This window comes from Protopterus annectens, chromosome 16.part0 (assembly GCF_019279795.1).
Source record: "Protopterus annectens isolate FY-2018-M chromosome 16.part0, PAN1.0, whole genome shotgun sequence".
NCBI lineage: Eukaryota > Metazoa > Chordata > Ceratodontiformes > Protopteridae > Protopterus > Protopterus annectens.
Window position 1 is genome coordinate 387,015,164 of NC_056750.1, and position 20,540 is coordinate 387,035,703.

Here is a 20,540-nt window from a genome sequence, read left to right on the forward strand (position 1 = left end):
GACTGGTTCCTTACTGCTACCACCAGGCATCAACTAGAATGGGCAAGAGATTACATTATGCATCTTTGCAATTCTTTAGGCATATCAATAAATTATGAAAAGTCAAATCTACAACCTACACAACAGCTGGAATTTATCAGAGCTCTGGTAAATGCAGTTACAGTACTTGCTTCACTCCCAGTAGAAAGGCTCAAAAAGATCAGATCACAAGTCAGCTATATTATTCAGAACAAAAGTATTCCAGACAAACTAATCCTATAGGCACTAGGCTCAATGGCATCCTCAATTACTCTAGTTCTCTTAGCCAGATATCACATGCAAATTCTCAAATGGCTTCTGGCCTCCCAGTAGTCATTAATGAATCAGCCAATGTTGCATCACATCTTGATCACCAATCACTGCAAACAGGAATTGTAGTAATGGCTCCATTCTAATGACATACGTTTGGGCCATCCTTTCACCTTTCCTCAGCTCCAAGCCATAGCGACCATGGATGCTTCCCGGATAGGGTGAGGGAGCCATTATCTGGGAAGGACAGTCCAAGGCACTTGGTCCCCACTGGAGGCCAAGTTCCACATGAGTGTTCTAGAGTTGAGGGCAGTGCTCTTCGTGTTGCAAGAATTTCAAGATGCCCTTCCACTGGGAAGAGTGGCAGTTCAAAAGGACAACATGTTGGTTGTCTGGTACATCAACAAACAAGGAGGAACCAAATCTTAGCCACTTTGTTGAGGAGCCCTCAAAGTTTGGCAATGGGCAATTTCTTCCAACTGTTTTCTAATGGCAATGCAAATTCCATGGAGCTCCAGCGTGATAGCAGACAAGTTGAGCAGAACTATTCTAATGCCTCATGAGTGGTGTCTCAATGCTGTGAGATGGAAAAGATATTCTGTCACTAGGGCCAACCTTGCTGTGATCTGTTTGCTTCCCCCCTGAACAACAAGTGCAGCAGTTACTTTGCCCTGATCCCCCTCTGGGGGAGTCATCGAGAGTCACTCTTCTCCACGATTAGCCCCCCGGTCTCCTGTATGCCTTTCCTCCAACCCTCCTGATATCTCAGTTTCTAAGAAAAGCCAAAAGGTTGAAGAACACAGTAATCCTCATTACCCTAGTCTGGCCTTGACAAGTTTGGTTTTCCTTCATTTGGCCTCACCTAATTCGGAAACCTTGGACTCTGGACCCAGCTCCAGATCTATTATCTCATCCAGAAGGAATGGTTCATCTGAATCTCCAACATCTCAAGCTCACTGTATGGCTTCTCCAATTCCCATGATTGCCAAGCATTCTTCCCTTTCCTCTCCCATCCGCCAAATCATTGTGGCCCATCACAAACCTTCTACTAGGAACTTTACCAGAGTAAATGGGGAAAAATTTACTAGATGGGCTCTTAATAATGTTCTGGACCTTTATACAGTGCCAGTGCATAAAATATTAGATTTTTTAGCTGATCTTTATCAAACTGGCTCATCAGCCTCTACCATCAGGGCCCATCTAGCTGTGATATCCAATTTTTGTACTGGTTTTGATGGTTCTTCACTTATGTCACATACGCTTTGTAAAGCCTTTTTAAAAGGAATTCTGATGTTAAGGCCTCATTTAAAGAGTTCATTGCTCCATGGGATTTACCCACAGTTCTACAGTCTCTTACTCTTTTCCCTTTTGAACCATCTGCTACATGTGACTTAAAGTTTCTGAGTTGGAAAACTTTATTTTTAGTAGCTATCACTTCTGCAAGAAGAGTATCTGAAATTCAAGCCTTGTCCTGCAAACCTCCCTACATAATATTTCACAAAGACAGGGTTTGCCTCAGGACTAATCCTTCCTTCTGCCAAAGGTAGTTACAGAATCCAATATCAATCAAACATTGCAACTACTGGTCTTTTTCCCTAATTTCTCCAGTAAAGGAGAATATTGTCTACATTTATTAGATGTTCATAGACAATTATGTTTTTATCTTCACAAAACAAAGGATTTCAGGAAATCTGACCAATTATTTGTTGCCTTTTCTTCATTTTCCTTAGCTAACCCAGTTTCCAAAGTTACCTTATCTAAATGGCTTAGAGATTGCATCACATTTATATATCATTCAAGGGGGCTTCATCTTCATCTTCCATGCCCGGTGAAAGCCCATTCAACTAGAGCTGTGGCAACTTCTGAAGTTTTTCATGCCAAAACTTCTTTGGATGACATCTGCACAACAGCCACATGGTCTTCTCCTTATACCTTTGACACTCATTACAAATTGGATCAGGTCTCTAGGGGATGTGCATCATTCGGTTCAATGGTGCTTAGGAATATTCCTCCATGAGACCTCCCAAAATTCAGGTAGCTAGGGACTCTGTCCCACAGTCAAGGATTATGTGAAGATTGACACATCAGATAAAGAAGTTATGTTTTACCATAATGTTCCATCTGTGTTGTGGATCTTCACTAATCATTGATACCCCCCACCACCATCTTCCCCCAGCCTGAGACTCTTAGTGGATCGAATACTCCTAAAACTGGCTTCATAATAGGGACACAGATCTGGTCTCTTCTTGTTATTTACTATCTGTCTACCACTATCTGAAGCAAACTAGATCTGAGGTAATTTAGAGAGGACCATTACAGGTAGAGCCTAGCACGAGAGTTTGGAAGAGGCAAGCTGAAGTAAATGAATGAGTCGGTTCCAAAGCTCAGAACCGAGCCTCACAGTCAAGGATTAATGAAGATCGACAACACAGATGGAACATTATGGTAAGACAACTTCTTTTTATACCTTCATCATTTGGGATACAAGTAAAAAGTGATTCAACATCTAAGGCAACCATATGACTAGTAACAGTGGTATGATCCAAGGTCCACTTGTATAACTGTTGCAAAAAGTCAGTGCTATCTTTAATAATAGTCTATGATGTACTTAACACCTGCTTAAGTTGATTTTCCAGGTATTCAGAGATGGGCTGTGTCGCCCACCCCCTTGCTGACACTATGGGGTGTAATGGATGGCCACTAATGCATTTATGCACCTTAGGAATACCAGAAATAAAAGGAATTATAGGTGTTTCAACATGTAGATAATTAAAAATATCTTGTATTATATGCCCCTGCTTTAACATATTAATAACCTGAGCTTTATCTAAAACTACAACACCCCCCTCCATTATCAGTAGGTTTAACCACAATATTCTCATTACTACAGAGACTGTTTCACTTGATAGTCTTCTTTAAGTTAAGACCTTTTTTTACTAATGGTATTATATAAATCCTCTATATAAATGTCTGTAATTTTAGTTGAGTTAAAGATTGTGCTACATCAATACTATCAGCAGGTATAAAGTTCAAAAGTTTGTTTAGAACTTTAATTTCAGGTTCATTTAGTTGGTATTTTGATAAATTGAAAGCAATATCTACTGCTCTACTGAACTAAAATTGTAAGAAAGCTGAATTTAAAAGTGTAGTTTCAGTAAACAGACTGTAATGAAACTGGAATTGTTCAAAATCATAGAAGTAGAATTTTTCTGCCTTTTTCAAATTCTATTGTCACAGATTTTGAGAAGCTTGAAGAAAAAGAGATTTATGATTTATATAGTACTGATAGTTAAAAAGGCTTTCATAACTTCAAAAAAGAATATAAAGTGAAACCTGCTGATAAGGGAGGGGGGTGTTGTAGTTTTAGATAAAGCTATGTAAGTACAGTGTATTCAATGTTAGATACTGCAGACTATAAGCATATTAGTTTTGAAAAGGTAAAAACATTGGCAAATATGTAAAAATGTAGGTTATTAATATGTTAAAGCAGGGGAATATAACACAAGATATTATAATTCATTTTATTTATTGTATTCCTAATTTCCATAAATGCCTTAGTGACCCTCCGTTACACCCAATAGTGTCAGCAAGGGGGTGAGCAACTGAACTTATCTCTAAATATATGGAAAATCAACTTAAACAAGTGTTAAGTACATTTTAGACTATTATTAAAGATAGTACTGACTTTTTGCAAGTTATACAAGTAGACATTAGATCATACCACTGTTATATGGTTACCTTAGATGTTGACTCACTTTTTACTTGTATCCCTAATGATGAAGGTATAAAAATGGTTAAAGATTATATTTTGAAACAAACTGTATTAAAAAATATTGATGTGGATTTAATATCTGATATGTTGAAAACTGTATTAGAGAATAATGTATTTGTGTTTCAGGGCCATGTTTATAAGGAAGTGGTTGGCTAGGCAGTGGTGAATACTTATGCCAGTATTGTGATGAATAGTTGGGAGGTTGATGCAATTTTCTCTGATTCCAATATTTTTTCTTAAAAATGTAGTTTTCTATAATAGGTTTGTCAATAACCTGTTCTTTTTATGGAATGGCTCTCTTTATGAGTTGAATGACTTTATTTTGTATTTACATACTACAACATATTTTCTTAAATTTAAGAAAAACGTACACTATAGACAATTAGACCATTTAGTTATAATTTTAAAGAAACACGCTAAAGGTATCCTAAATACTATTATGTTTGAAAAAGATGTTTAAAAATGTCCTTATTTGGCAAGGGACATTATGCATCCCAGTTTTATGTTTAACAACATAGTTCAGAATCAGATGGCAAGGATCAGTAGACTTAATATACAGTATGACATTATGAATACTCAGAACAAATGGCATTATATTTTAGTAATACAGGCTATTATAAGAAAGAAATACATCAGTTTAAAAATAAAGTTTTGGAAGAAAGAAATAGCAAATTTAAGCCCTTTTTTCTGAAGAAAGTAAGAATGATCTAAAATCAAAGACAAAAAAATGTTGGTTGTAGGTATATTTTGACTGATGATCGTAATGCATTTCATATAAAAAATGTCATTAAAAACATTGGTTAATGTTAACACACATCCCTGAGTTAAGGGAAAAAGTTAGTAAAGGCCCTGAATTTAGTTATAAAAACATGTTACACTTTATTTTGTGTTATAAAGAGCAAATTAAAACAAAAGATGTTACCAAGAAAAAAGGAACTTTTAAATGTAATAATTGCACTTTCTGTATATATATATATATATATATATATATATATATATATATATATATATATATATATATACTATGTACTATAGTATATATATATAAATACTATAGTACATCCAGTGAAGAATACTACTTTTTATTTGAAAGCTTATGGAAACTGCAACAGAAGAGATTTAATACACATGGCAAAGTGCTCAAAATGTCTTGTATATTATATAGGAAAGACCAATCAAAGGTTTAAAGACAGAATTTGCAACCATTGTTCAGACATAAGAAGGAAAATAGACACCAATTCCCTTTATAAACCTATAGCAGGTAGAGATGACACACACAAATTTTTGATTTTACATTCTATCCCCACACATTTTAGAGGAGGTGACAAGAAAAATTGTACAGAAAGATAAGAAAATAAATGGATACTAAGAATTTGAGCTCGATATCCACCTGGCCTAAATGATGCTTATACTCACAAACCAGAGTTAATAGATCTTAGAAATAAGCAATTTTATATATGTATATATTCAAGTCTACTTTACATGGTCGACATTTTAGAAAGTCGGCTTTCATATGGCCGAGACCATATGATCGACTTTCAGAATGCCGACTATGTAAAGTAAACATAAACACACAACAAACACTTACCTTAAACTGTTAGCAGGGGGGCTCTGCCCCCCCATAACTTAAATATACCAACTCTGAGATCACACTACAGTGCGGAAGTGGGAAATTTTCCCATTCCGCACTGTGCGGGGATAGCGGTTCCCCATGGTCGGCTTTTCAAAAGTTGATCATATGGTCTTGGTCATATGAAAGTCGACTTTATGAAAAGTCGACCATGTGAAGGGGACCCATATAGTCATATATATGAATGTACTTGAAGCTTTTAATATATGCACAAAATGCTATTTGTTTGTATGTATACATATTGTATATGATCCTATATATATCTATGTAGATTATTTTTTAAGTATCTATTAAAATACCTATGCATTTAAATGTTTTAATTGCACAATGGTTTAATTGATCATGTGATTTGCACTGTTTGCCTTAGTTTTATTATATAAAGATAAGTTTTATACTTGCTTTTTATTTTGTTACTTCATGCTTGAGCAATTCTACTGCAAAAGCTTTTACTAGTGAAATAAGCAGATTTACTACTTCTCATGGTTCTGTTACACTCTATATTTTGCTAATTAAAATAAAAACAAAAGCATATACAACATTTCCAGTCAGAAAAAAGTCAAAGGAGCAGAACATATGATTCAAGCACTTTTAGAAAAAGGCAGAGAGGGGGAAATAAACCCCAAAAGGGTTTTTTATCTGAGCTCTGCAGCTGAAAATGCAGAGAAAGATACAGTCTTCTCAGAGATCCTTCTCTTATTGTGGCACTAGAGGCAGAAATGGTTCTGTATGTGGGTTTGAAAGGCAATCCCTTTACTATCAGGTTACTGGTATATCATATGAGCAAACAGGCAGGGGAAGGAGCTATGTGCTTTGGTAGATTTCCAGAGTTAGGGAAGCAGGTCACTATTATCCATATGCCAGTAAGGCAGTGTGTTTGTTGAACACGTACTACAAATTTAAATAAATGCAGCCAGGTTCCAAAAACTATTTAAACCTCCAGCAGTATGAGTTTTCAGTAACTTAGAATGCCTAACAGCAAGTGTGCCAAGTCATATGACATGCTCTCCAACAATGTGTTAAAATCACCAGCTAAAAGAATTTAATCAGTCTATAAGTGAGGCAAACCACAAGATAAAAGAAGAGATACTAAATACATTTCAAAAGGTACCTAAAAGAACCTAAAGTAAGTCTAAACCCAATCCTTTGAAGTTTTACTAGTATTTGGGAACATTTGTGACCTTATAAACATCCAGTTGTGAAAAACATATTCTTGTAGGATAAACTTGCTATTCCTCTAGACTTATTGCATTAAGGGTTGACATATTCACCATGTACATTTATTTATTCATGTATTTATTATTTATTTTATATCTGTTAACAGAGAAAGTCCAACTTAGAACGTAGCCAATTTTCAGTGGAGGGCTGGGGAGAAACACTCCAGATGCATGTCTTTGAACGGGGGAGGAAACTAGAGCACCCAGAGGAAACCCACATGAATGCAGGGAGGACATGCAGACTCCACACAGATGTCACTCCAGCTGAGAATCGAACTGGAGAACCTCTTGCTGTGAGGTGACAATGCTACCACTGTGCCGTCCATACATATTTTTTGTTACCACTGGACAGAAGTATCCTTTTAAGGGGGGGGCATGGGAGCACTGTCTGGTTAAGTGACTTGCTCAGTCCCACAGGAGGCAAGTAGAGGTGGAAGGCATGAAATACTGTAGCTCTGAGTACAGGAAGTAGCTCATTTACAGTTCAGAGCCTTAATCCTCTCTACCAGCGTGCAGACTACAAGCAGCATTCAGTGTGGCTAACTTAACTAAGATGTCCAAGAAAATTATGAATCATAACCCACTAAGCTGCAGCAGGCTACCACTCCCCAATCCTGTCATTATATATCCTAAAAATTAAAGAAGAACAAAAACGAAAAACAAAAACACAGCAAGTACACAAGTGACAAATGGCACTCATTAAGGTAACAATCTCAAGCTTTTTATCTGTGAGAATGGCAAGAGTTATAATGGACATAGTATTTCAAGTTCAGTTTCTGCCCTTTTCAGAGCACTAGAAGGATACAGTTGTTTTATATCAAAATCAGAGCTGTAGATGGGGAAGATGACACTCTGGACAATCTCTCAGATGAGAAGGATTATTATATAACAAAAATAGAAGGGACAAAGATGTATTGGCAGAATAAGAAAGTGTTTGAGGAAAAAACATTGAGGAGGATAGATGAAAGGTAAGGAAACTGGAATGGAAGAAGTATGCACTAAAATTGTGCTGTATTAGTGATGAAGACATTGTAAAATCTTCCCCTTTTTGGACATTAGAATATGGATAATTGGTCTGGCAACTCCAGTTAAATGCCAGAGTATTCCCTGGTTTGAACAAATGTATTTCTTTATCCAGCATTCTGCGACTTGGTGCTACCAATTGTTAGAAGTGTAATTTTCCACGTTTCCATGTTTTTTTTCCTTTTTATAATCTTGTTCTTGATGTTTTCCTCTAGCATTTTAATGTTTTTAGTCTATTCGAATGTTTGAGATTTTGGTCATGTGATATTTTTCATTACATAGTGAGGTTGTAATTGCTATTTAAGTTGGCTATGTACCTAGTGTGATATTCTGATGAAATTCACTCACTGGTTGGATTTAAACTTGTTCATTAACCATACTTTTTCTCTTGTTGCTCATACTTTGGTAGCATTCTGCTATGTTTCCATCATGTTTAGTTTATAATCAGCAAGGTATACTTTTGCAATGCTTCATGGGTTGAATTCTAACTAGGATGTAAATGCATCAGTAAATGCATAAACAAGCCAGCATTGATGCATATTCTCCTCGCTGTAACACTTTACATCCTATGCTGCGCATGTTCCAGCTCAAAGGCCGAGACTGCATTAATTGTTTGAAGACACTGTAAAGATTTTGTGGTTATTTGGTTATTCAAAGCATGGCTTTCAGTGTCTTTGGTTCCTGCTGCTAACAATTTTCATACTATGAATAGACCAAATGGGAGATGAACAGAATATGCTCAAAAAAACAAAATGAACAGCACTTCCACAGTGCAAACCAGTATTTATGCAGAAAATGTCATTGGAAATTTCACATTTAAAAGGTACATCAGAATAATATATATTATACAGCAGAATGATGAAACATTTATTTATGATATTTAAACAATCCGCTACGGCATTGCACAATCTGAGGAAATGAAATGAAGGCTTCATTCTACGTAATTTTATTGACTCCATGTAAAAAAAAATACTTTTAAAGCTTTGCCCTTACATCCATCAGGATAACATTTGTGTTTTATCTCTCTTTCTCTCTCAATCTATCATTTGTTAATCATCTACAAGAACTGGTCCACAGACATTTTTCAGATGATAAATGCAATACATATATGGGCAGTTTAGTGTAGCCAGTTAACCAGCATGTTTATTTTTTCAAATACTTTTATTAGCTTTTTCAACAATACTAACATAGGTTGTTACTAGGCATGTGACCATGATCCAGTTCTTTTGAGTCTAGAGGAATATGCTAAAGCTATACAACATTGTCAACCATTCAGTTAGGTCAAACCTGTACTAAATGATGTCAGAGAGGATAACTTTTTGATAATAGGGAAGGCACAGAGAGGTCAAAAATGAGATGTAGGCATCCTGCAGTCATGTTTCTTGATCAATATTAGGTTGTTGATCCAGAGGACCATTAGTAGCCTAGCCATAACTCCCCAAATCATAGATGCCCATTGGCATGATTAAGTTAATTTTTGACCCTTTTCAATGAGGGCTTGAGGGTCATGCCAAGGTGAATTTACAATTTTCCGTCCACTCATCCCAGTTATAGCGAAAGATGGTGAGTGAACTATTTGCTTCACATAAAAAGGAGGTATATTCCATAACAAAGGGATTCTGTGGGATATATATCTATCTCACCATTAGATCTTATTAATATCTGGGTGGAAGTTAAGATCTCTTGAATGGGTGATAAGGGTATTTTTAGTTTTGTGTGTGTGCAGGAGGGCACATAGGACTGAATGCTTCCAGGCTCTGCAGCTAGACTGGGGTCACCTCTTAAAAGTCTGTAGGAAACACACTTTAAATGAGTCTTGGTATCAGAAGGAAGGCATGCCTATTATTACCTAAGCATGGAAATACTACACTCTCTCAGGCTGGATCACATACTTTGATACAAACATAGTAAAGGGGCCATTATACTCCATTCTTTCCTCATCAGGCCTATACCTGTATTGATTACTCTGGCAAGGTAAACAATTTCCTAAGAGTGTTGAATACATGGTGATCAAAAGATAGGTCATCATCAATGAAAATGCTCAGGTCCATAATGGCTACGTTAGTTTTCAAATGGGTGTCACCTATGTGGTAGGTGCACAGTGTCCTGTTTTGCTTAATAACACATATGCTTCATTTCTTGGCCTTTAGATTTAAGCTGTGGTCCAGGCATGACTTGTTATTACATGATAGCCCCTCCAGAAGAGTTTAGTAATCAGATTAATGACAGCTCTGATGAGCCACAGGCCCTTGACATCAGAGAAGTAAATATTTAAGAGAAGTCGTCCTAGGGCCGATACTTGGGGGATACTGCTGGTAACTACTCTTTTTGAAAAAAAGTGCCTCTCACACTAATCGACTGGGCTGTTCCAGGTAGCCAGTTTACTATTCAGTGGTAACTCCCCCCCACCAAAAAAAAGCAGTATGTTGTGGGCAGTAATATTTTTGATTTTTTAATGGCTTGTGGGCTATTGGGCGGCCACGGTGGTGCAGCGGTTAGTGTTGCAGCCTCACAGCAAGAGGTTCTCCGGTTCGATCCTCGGTTGGGGTGCCTTCTGTGTGGAGTCTGCATGTCCTCCCTGTGGTCGCGTGGGTTTCCTCCGGGTGCTCCAGTTTCCTCCCACATCCCAAAGACACTCTAAATTGGCCTTAGGTGTGAGTGTGTGCATGTGTGTGCCTTCTGTGGAAGGTTGGGCGCTGGGCTGGCAACTCGACACCGTAAAACTCCACTGCCAATCATGAGCGGACAGTGATCCGCTGTGGCGACCCCTAACCGGGAAAAAGCCGAAAGAAGAAGAAGAATGACTTGTGGGCTATTGAACAAAAAACTGTTGTAACATATATAGTGTCTTTAGTTATTTATTTATTCCTTTATTTTACTTCATTAATTGCACTAAAGAATGACTTAACTCATTGACAGGTTTGTATTTTGTAATATAGTCTAAATATGTTGCATTTTAGTAACATATGTTTGTACTCCCTTCTTTACAGCCTCCAGCAACTGTTTTGAAGGACATTTATCAGGTCAGTATATTCTGCATTATATGGATTGATGTTCAAAACTGTCTGATCTTGAGTATTCATTGTGAAGTCATTGTTGCATGTTGTTGTAATACAGTTTTCTCTACAAAATTGGATTGTGAAGGGTTTCTGCATTTAGTTAAAAACTGCTGCTATGACTGGCTGTTAGCATAGAAAGCTCTGACTTGTTAATAAACTGTTTCCTGTGCCAAGGGTGAAGAGCTTGAATCTTGCTACCTTCATTTAGTTAGTATGTGACCTTGAGCAAGTCACTTTACCAGACAGCACTTTGGGGAAATGAGGAATTTGGACTCCTTAATGGGTTCCTGTACTGCACGCCTAACAACTACCTATGAGCCTGTGATTGTTTTTTGCCAGCCATTCTCTGTTGCATAACTGATCTAGTTCAGGAAATGTTATGGCAATATCACCAGCACACCATTTTAATTCAACATAAGCCATCTCTTCTTCAAGAGCAATAGGTACTGCATGTGTATATGAAGCACTGAAATGCACTGTTGCTTGCCACCATCAACATATGCATTAGTAATAATTCTCCTTAGTAGCAAATTATTCAGATGGCTTTTACTTCTGCAGAGATTGTGCATTAGTAATAGTTCTCTTTAATATGCAATTATTCAGATGGCTTTTACTTCTACAGAGTTTGTGCATATTGACTTGGCATGTATTGCAAGCTGAATATGACTTTTATGCTCTCATCACAAATATTCTCCTATTTAAATTGTGCTGTCATGGCTGGGTCTTAGGGTGTGATGCTGGAACCTTTATACAATTTCATGTAATTCAGCTAAAGCCACCAATAAAGTACTGTGAGTTATTTCTTCATATTATACAGGATGTACCCGTTTGATTCTCGGCTGGAGCACCTTCTGTGTGGAGTCTGCATGTCCTCCCCGTGGTCGAGTGGTGTTCGAAAGACATGCATAAAATGGGCGTGCCTTCGCTGAAGGTTGGGCATCGAGCTGGCACCTCGGCACCCATAAAAAATCTAAGCCAATCATTAGCGGACTGGAGTTCCGCTGTGGCGACCCCTAACTGGGAAAAGCCAAAAGAAGAACAACATACAGGATGTACACAGTCAACAAATTGTCTATAACTGCTGGTGGTGGTGCTGTATGAAAGTGCTCTTATCATATTTTTATTTTTAAACAGTCTTTAATCTGACTTTGCAAGACTTGTATACACATACACAAAATAAGTTGGAATACTTTACTATGACTATTGTGTGTCTGTATGAAACAGTGGCACAGTGGATGGTGCTCTCACCTCACAGCAAGAGGTTCTCTGCTTCAGTTCTGTCCTGGGGTGCCATCTGTGCAGAGTTTGCATGTCCTCCCTGTATCTGTGTGGGTGCTCTAGTTTCCTCCCACATTCCAAAGACATGCAGTAGGTGGACTGGACACTCTAAATTGGCCATAAGTGTGTGTGTGCGCGTGTGTACTGTGGCCGGGCTAGCCACATGGCAATGTAATCCTTTGCTCTAGATGATTGTCACTGTTGAAGTGACATCCCAACCCCATGTGCAAAAATGGGAAAAGGGGTTGTGGATGGTTGGATGGATGGAAGCATACTTGAACTTCTGCAATGCTGAACATTTTTTATGCTAGCAGAGAGGATCAAAACTCATTTGATCACTTCTACTGGCTGCAAGTCCGTGTGAGATTGTAAACTGTGGGAATCAGAGAATTTGTCTTTTACCCTCTGTGGAGTGATCTTAGAATTGGTATATATAAAATTAACAGGGGTTGTGGGAGCACAGACCCCCACATGGAGTGGTGCAAAAAACATGAGTTTTTTTTTTGTTTGTTTGTTTGGCTTTCAATCTTTTGGGATCACTGTTTAACCATTTGTTGTTGTGTACTTTGATATTTCAGAGGACATCCATATACATGTATATATGTGTGTGTGTGTGTGTGTGTGTGTGTGTGTGTGTGTGTGTGTGTGTGTGTGTGTGTGTGTGTGTACATATATATATATATATATATATATATATATATATATATATATATATATATATATATATATATATATATATATGTCTGTGTGTGCCTGTGTATATGTATATATACACATATACAGATAGATGTATAACAAACTACCCCCTTATTTCTTAAGGAGTGATAGGTCTCATTATATCTTCAATACCTTATATTTTACTCTGTCTTCTGTAGTCTGCACATAACCTTTTGACAAATGTTAGGCTGATGGAGAAGAAAAGGGTCATGGGAAAGATAGAAAAAGCTATATACTTGGTGATTTATGTTCTTCATTAGTCACTAGTATGCATTTTCCCTTGTAATATGTTTTACTGAACATTCAGGCAGAAAACAAAGATACAGAACCGAGCAACAAAAAGTGGGAAAATACAATATCAAAAGGTCATAATGCATGCTTTCTTTAGCTCAGGGCAGTCCTAATTTAATTGCTGACTGTACTTGTTGGCAAACACTGAGGGCAGCCATGTGTCTAATTTTTATTATTTATACTACTTTTTATTGGATTCGGAAATATAAGCACACATTTTTTTATTCAGAAATACAAACAGTTAAAATAAGCACTACATGAAATTTGTTATGGCTTTAAAAAGTGGGTTATGTTAAATGTCCACTTTAAAGCTGTTTGTTACTAATATTACTTGCTTGTTTTATGTCAGCGTTTCAGTGTTCACTGACTTGCACCTAATTTTAATTGTTTTTTTTTGTTTGTTTGTTTGTTTTTATTTTTAGTGGCCAATGAGTCTAACTGAAAATATATAAAAAATAGAGAATCATGGCTCATAATTGTTTTGGCAAATATGCAGTTTCATCTGTTCCCAGATTGAACGGGTTCTTACTTTGCTTTGCTTTGTTTCTTACACTTCCTCTTGCAGCATATACTTGTAAGGGTACATGCTGCAAGAGGTATGCAGAAGTGATTTAAACACAAAATAATAGTTGAACCCTATGTTCTAACTATAGTATCTGCCCCTTAGGTTAACTGTATGTAGATCTTTGCTCCTTACCTCCATGTCACTGTACCCTCCAACTCAGTACTAGCTGAACAGTACTAACCAAGAAGAGAATGGTCAGAATAAAACAGTAGTGCTTAAAAAGGCAGACTGTGACTTCAAGATTGATAGCATTCATTTAACTAGGCAGTTAGATTACTGAGCAAGACAAGAATGAAACAATATGGGCAACATACCTCTCAACTGTACAGATTTTCGCAGAATGTCCAGATTTTTGCCTCATATTTTTGGTCCATTTTTCATAAAATTATGTTTTTTATGCAAATTAGTGGCAAATCATTAAAGATTGAAGTTAGAAATTAATGATAGATATTTGAGTTTCAGACTTCATACCCTTCAGAAAAATTCATGCTAATGCAAACCTGTTATTCTATCAACTTTTCAAGTTTTAAATGCAACTTCTGTCAACGAAAGTCAACACAATAAGGAAATACACCAAAACTCCGTTCGCTGTGCTGGGTGTCTAGACTCACAGAATACACCAAAGTTCTTGTTAAAACACTTTTTTATTTGACAAAACGAACCCCTTCAAACCTTGTTAAGTGCTTTCATCTACTTCAAATAGACTTCGTCAGAACACATACATTAATTTCATGCTGGGTATTATATATATATATATATATATATATATATATATATATATATATATATATATATAAAACCAGTCATACCATCTAGTAAATCAATCAATTAAACATGTAAGGTGCTCAGTGCTTGAATAAAATCACTCCTACATACTACATATTCAGTGCCTCATTATGTCACTAATAATATTTAAAAATTGTATTGTACATATAATATAAAAATAGTTTAAAAAGTGACATAACATAGTTTGAAATAATTATCTATAAACACTGTCATGTGTTTCTATAAAAAGCTTTAGTACAATGCAGTCACCATTCAATATACTCTCTCATTTGTGTTGTATACTTTTTAATTCCTGCTTTCCAGTAAAAGATGCTGCAAGAGGTATGCAAAAGTGATTTAAACGCAAAATAATAGTTGACCCCTATGTTCTACCTATAGTAGTTGCCCCTTAGGTTAACTGTATGTAGATCTTTGCTCCTTACCTCCATGTCACTGTACCCTCCAACTCGGTACTAGCTGAACAGTGCTAACCAAGAAGAAAATGGTCAGAATAAAACAGTAGTGCTTAAAAAGGCAGACTGTGACTTCAAGATTGATAGCACTCATTTAACTAGGCAGTCAGATTACTAAGCAAGACAAGAGTGAAACAATGTGGGCAACATACCTCTCTACTGTACTGATTTTCGCAGAATGTCCAGATTTTTGCCTCATATTTTTGGTCCATTTTTCATAAAATTATGTTTTTTATGGCAAATTAGTGGCAAATCATTAAAGATTGAAGTTAGAAATTAATGACAGATATTTGAGTTTCAGACTTCATACCCTTCAGAAAAATTCATGCTAATGCAAACTTGTTATTCTATCAACTTTTCAAGTTTGATAGAGCAATATTTAAAATTTGTTCCTATTTTTGGGACTTTGTCCCACTTTTATTTATAGCTTTGTCCAGATTTCTTGAAATTCTTCAGATTTCTAGAGGTTGAGAGGTATGGTGCATAACATTCGCAGTTGCCTGAATGGCCACCACTGAGGGACTCAGAATGTATTCATTCTCTGGTATGCACTTAATCTATTTCAAGCATACAGGAGAATCAGAGCCAACACCTGCACGTAATGTAGAGAAAGCAGAGAAACTACTCTGTATGTGACACCAGTGGATTACATACTGCATGCGGACCATACCTCTTAACCTCTTAGCACAAAAATTCTGAACTAGGGCAAAAATAATGAGGGGACAGATGCCCAAAAATAGGGGCAGATTTTAAATATTGCACTTATAAACTTTGAAAGTTGCAAGAATAATAGGTTTTGTTGAGAGGAATGATATGGACATCCACACGCACACACACACACACACACACACACACACACACACACACACACACACACACGCTCGCACACAGTCTGCATACATACAACACTCAGAGTCAGTTTGCAAGATTGATAATTTCCCAACACCATACCTTTGTGATGTGAGATGAAACTGCAGCACCCAACAGAATTCCATGTGGTCATAAAGAGGGCATGCAGACTCCTCCTACAAGGCAACCCAGATGTAAACCAACTAGATGGTCAAGTACTGTAAGTTGTCAATGGTAACTCATGTATCACAGTGCTGCCTAAAAGTATTTAAAACTATTTCTACTGCATTACATGCTGACTTACTCTGTTTCCTATTGAATATATTCTTAAAGCTGGCAGGCTAGCCAGTGAGAACCCTGCTGCCATCTCATTGTTGATCAGCAACTATATAGGAACTTATCTCTGAACTGACCCTGATTTTGCCTCAATTTTTTGACCTGTCCTTGTGAAATTTTCTGGTAATTTCTGGGAAACATAGTCAGTAATACTAGACATTAGAATTTCATTCTGTAGTACATGTTGATAGAAAACTTGCCCTGTTAACTTTATAAGTGAAGTAGAATAATGTTTAAAAATTGTCCCTGATTTTGGACATTTGTCCCCTCATTATTATTGACTTTGATATTTGAGCAAAGTCGTTGATAGCTATAATGAGAATGATGGGAAATACCTAGTTTTTGCAGGCTTGAGTGGGTGGGAACAGCACTTTGCAGATAAATGGGAGAAAAGAACTCCAAGAGCTGGAATACAATTATAACTTAACACTTTTGTAGCCATTAATGTAATTTATTTAATGTATCAAGGAAGAATGGTTAACTGTATGGTAAAAAAGGGAATTCATGCCAGCGTACAATGAATTAAATATGTCCTTGGTATGGTTAGATTTAACATAATTCTCCAAGGTACCAGTAACATAGGTAGTATTTTTTGTTTGTTTGTAGGAAGCATTATTTAATACTTGAGTATGTTTACTTAATATGTATGCACTCAGCACTGTGCACTGTGCATTCAGCTAACAGTTTTGATCTGAGATAAGGGATCTGATGTACTGAAACACAGGATGGTATATAAGGTGTGTAAAAAGAGGAGAAATTCAGATAATTAGGTTCAGTATGGGAACCCCAGAGATGTTTAGTTTTGTTAAACTGCAGGTTACAAAAACAAGTTTGATTGAGTTTCCCCATGAGAGCGAACACTCCTTACAGAATTGAAAGTGCATGTGACGTGAGTAGAAGAAAAGTGGAACACTTGTTATTTGAGCTGGGTGAATGTCACTGCCATGGCAAGTTTCCTGAAATGCTGTACTGGATATAAAAGACTGCTAAGGGGAGTGGATGGTTGTGATGTAACTCCAGCATGCCTGGTCTGAGCTGACACTGTGTTCAGGTGGGAACATTGCGGAATTAATTCTTTATTTTTTATTGATTTTGTAGCTCATGCAAGAAAAATAAAACACACTTAGAAACCTCAATAAACTAAGCTTTTTCCAGGATGCAGTCTGAGATAATATATTGTGTGTAAATTCTGGTTGTGAAATTCATGTCCATTTCTTCAGAGATGCAGACCTTGTTGTTATCCTTTCTATTGCACAATATTCTTTACAGCCCAGGAGTGTTTTTAAATCATAGAGTTACAGCCAAAAGTCGTTCCCTCAGTAACCCTGACATTGCAGATGTGGCTGCCAACCAGGCCAGGAAGCTGATATTAAAGTGACGCATGAGTTCATTTCCAGCCAGGAGGTATTGTCAGATGGTAGTGTTGGGTCTTTGATGATGCCATCAGTGGACTTTACATTTCTGGATGGTGTCACATGCTAATTTAAAACAGGCTAATTGCCAAGTTAAAAAGGGTAATGCTGCAGTGATGTGTTCCCCACCCTCCCTCTGTTCCTAGTATGTTACAGGATTCATCATTTTATATGTACTGTGTTCACACACTATGCTGTGTATCCTAAGTACATGTCTCCAAGCATAAAATAAGCTGACATAGGATGACCTGTGGGATAGTGAGTCTGCCTGTGCGCTGCAGAGAGTTATTATATTAACCCTGCACCCGCCTGTCCTTAATTTGTTCCTGGCAGCTTTATCCCCTCAGCTGATTGTTTTGCTTACTATAGAGGCATGTTTTAGGGCCACACTACCACTTTGTAAAATAGTGTGTCCTTAAATCGGTCTTGAAATGTCCCCCTTCCAACTGCCGTGAGTGTCCCTCTCTCCCTTCTGTATCTCCTTCCTGTTCAGCTTCTTCCACTGCATTAAGACAGTGCAAGTCCCCATTATATGCTCCCTTTTTGTGCTCCCCTCCAGTGTATCTGTGCATGTTGGCCTGTCAGAATATCAGCTCATTCCCCAGCCCTTCTGGTTCCCTCTCTAATTTGCCATCCTTGCATTACATACATTTGGGTATCTGACTTGCCATTTTCAGTATATCTGATAGGAGGGGAGATCACATGAGAATATCTGGGATCTGCTTTATTACTTAATTACCCCATCATCCTGTTGTCATTTTATACTCCTCTTTCATACTGCATAACACATTTCAACCTGGAATTGACTGCAACATTTTAAGCTCAAACTATTTTCCTGTTCTATCATCACTCAGTAGGGTTCACATCAATAACCAGCTTTGCCTTGCTATTCATTTTACTTTTTTGTATTTTATTTTATTTATTTGTGGATTCCACCTACTAAATCTATTTTGCAATTATGTACTGGCTGATCGCTATCCACCTGTGTTATAATGTGCGCCAGGCCTTGATAAAGACTGTAAAAAACAACAAGCTAATCAACAAAAAAATAAGTTCAATAACATTTTATTAAACTCTCTGGGACATCTCTGAAAGATTTCCCAAGATGATAGAGAGTTTAATATAGAGGATTATGAGAGGGTTTCTGATCATAACCACAGCATTATGTGTCTGAGACATGGATGGCAAGAAATTCACCTCAAGAGTAAAGCTTGTGACGTGAACCTTGAAGTCCATGTCAAGAACACATACTTTAGGCTTACAACTGGAGAACCATTGATAATTCTTAATAGTACATGGAGCTTTATCTGTTCAATGTACAAATAGTCACAGAGAAAAATATTACATGTTTTATCGGCTTTCAAAGTCATAAACCACTTAGCAAGCCCAATCAAAAGGACAGAGTGACATGTTTTGCATTAGGGAAAGCAGGTCAGGGAAGATAACACAGAGAGCTGGCAGAAAGAAATCTGTTTTTAGTTCTGTCACTGTCATTTGTTGGCTACTGTAGGCAGGTTTTACTGAACTTAACTTAAGCAGGGGTCCTTAATTGTTAAGATCGGGTGTCATGCTACAGAGGCACTTAACTGGTTTGACTTTTTCTTGATATTGCATCATAATCACAGTGCTCTGTGCACTATAAAGCTTTTCTTGATTTTACTTGGTGCTTCTGCTGAAGACTGTTTCTTCTGCCTGATGTCACTATATCAGTGTTGCTATTGTGACTAAACAAGATATTGTTGCATTGTAAATCTGTGTAACGTCTGACATAATAGTTCTGTACCATGCACCAACAGGAGCGGCCTTAGGTCAACTGGTGCCCTAGGCAAAAGGGCTCCACGGATCCCCCCACTACACCATCTGGCACCCCCATCCTAGTCTACCTACACCAAATAAATACTGGAAAAGTGCCCCTACTAGAGCGGCATCCTAGGCGGCTGCCTACTTGGCCTATGCCTAAGGCCAGCTATGTGCACCAAGCCCTCCAGCATCTCTTGCTTAATGGGCTTTCTCTTCACAATTTTGTCCCAAACTGCCACCTTCTGTTTCTATCCATATAGCTTAGACTTTCTCTTCACAATTTTGTTCCAAACTGCCACCTTCTGTTTCTACCCATATAGCTTAAACTTTTGCAGCTGTGATTAGTATGAAGAACATAATTCAGCTGTGTAAAGAAACTCCAGCTCCACTCAGTTGCTTACCACCTACTCAGAGGCGATCTGTGTCTGACGTATAAAGCCATGTCCAAACCAGAATTAATGGACATGCTCCACCTCAGGAAATCCAAATCCCTTAGAGCTACACACTCCAGGGACTTAAACCTCAGCACAGAAATAAATAGAACATGCTGGAGGGACAGATTCATATCCCAGAGGCTCCCCTCACTCTGGAACAAAATCCCAATCCATGTTAGGCAGAGCCCCTCAATGACCCTCTTCAAGAGAAATTTTGAGTGGATGAGAGATCGTAGGTTTACCCCTGGGATCTCTTCTGTGTCCCTACTAGACAGAGGCACAGTAAACTAACCTTAAAAGGACTATCTTCTGTGACCTACTATACAGAGGCATAGTCAACTAATCTAAAAGGATGGCGAAAGCCAAACACACTCTGGCTAGGCTTATAAATGCCCTAGGGCAGATAGCCTAGTATCAACCTATGAACCTATGAACCTATGTAAGTAAATTTACTGTGACGATTGGGGAGAGATGGGCAAAGGCTGCCAGCCTAAGCAAATAGAATTTGATATATAATTCTATCATTTGTATAAATAAATGTAACATACAGGCTTGTGTTTTTAAATGAAAGAAAACATTGTAAAATGTGAACTTCAAGATGGTTGCAACATTGCCATCTGCTGTAAGGAAAACC

General features: G+C 37.4%; 1 protein-coding gene across 5 annotated transcripts in view; it reads left to right on the top strand.

Annotated features, from left to right (window-relative positions):
• The window catches only part of LOC122790699 (dual specificity testis-specific protein kinase 1-like), a 1,196,153-nt gene that overhangs the window by 392,054 nt on the left and 783,559 nt on the right, over nt 1-20,540 (top strand). For all 5 annotated transcript variants that reach the window (XM_044058245.1, XM_044058246.1, XM_044058247.1 and 2 more), the window contains one exon: nt 10,918-10,950. The gene's annotated coding sequence lies outside the window, so the exon portion shown is untranslated. The remainder of the gene's footprint in view (nt 1-10,917; nt 10,951-20,540) is intronic.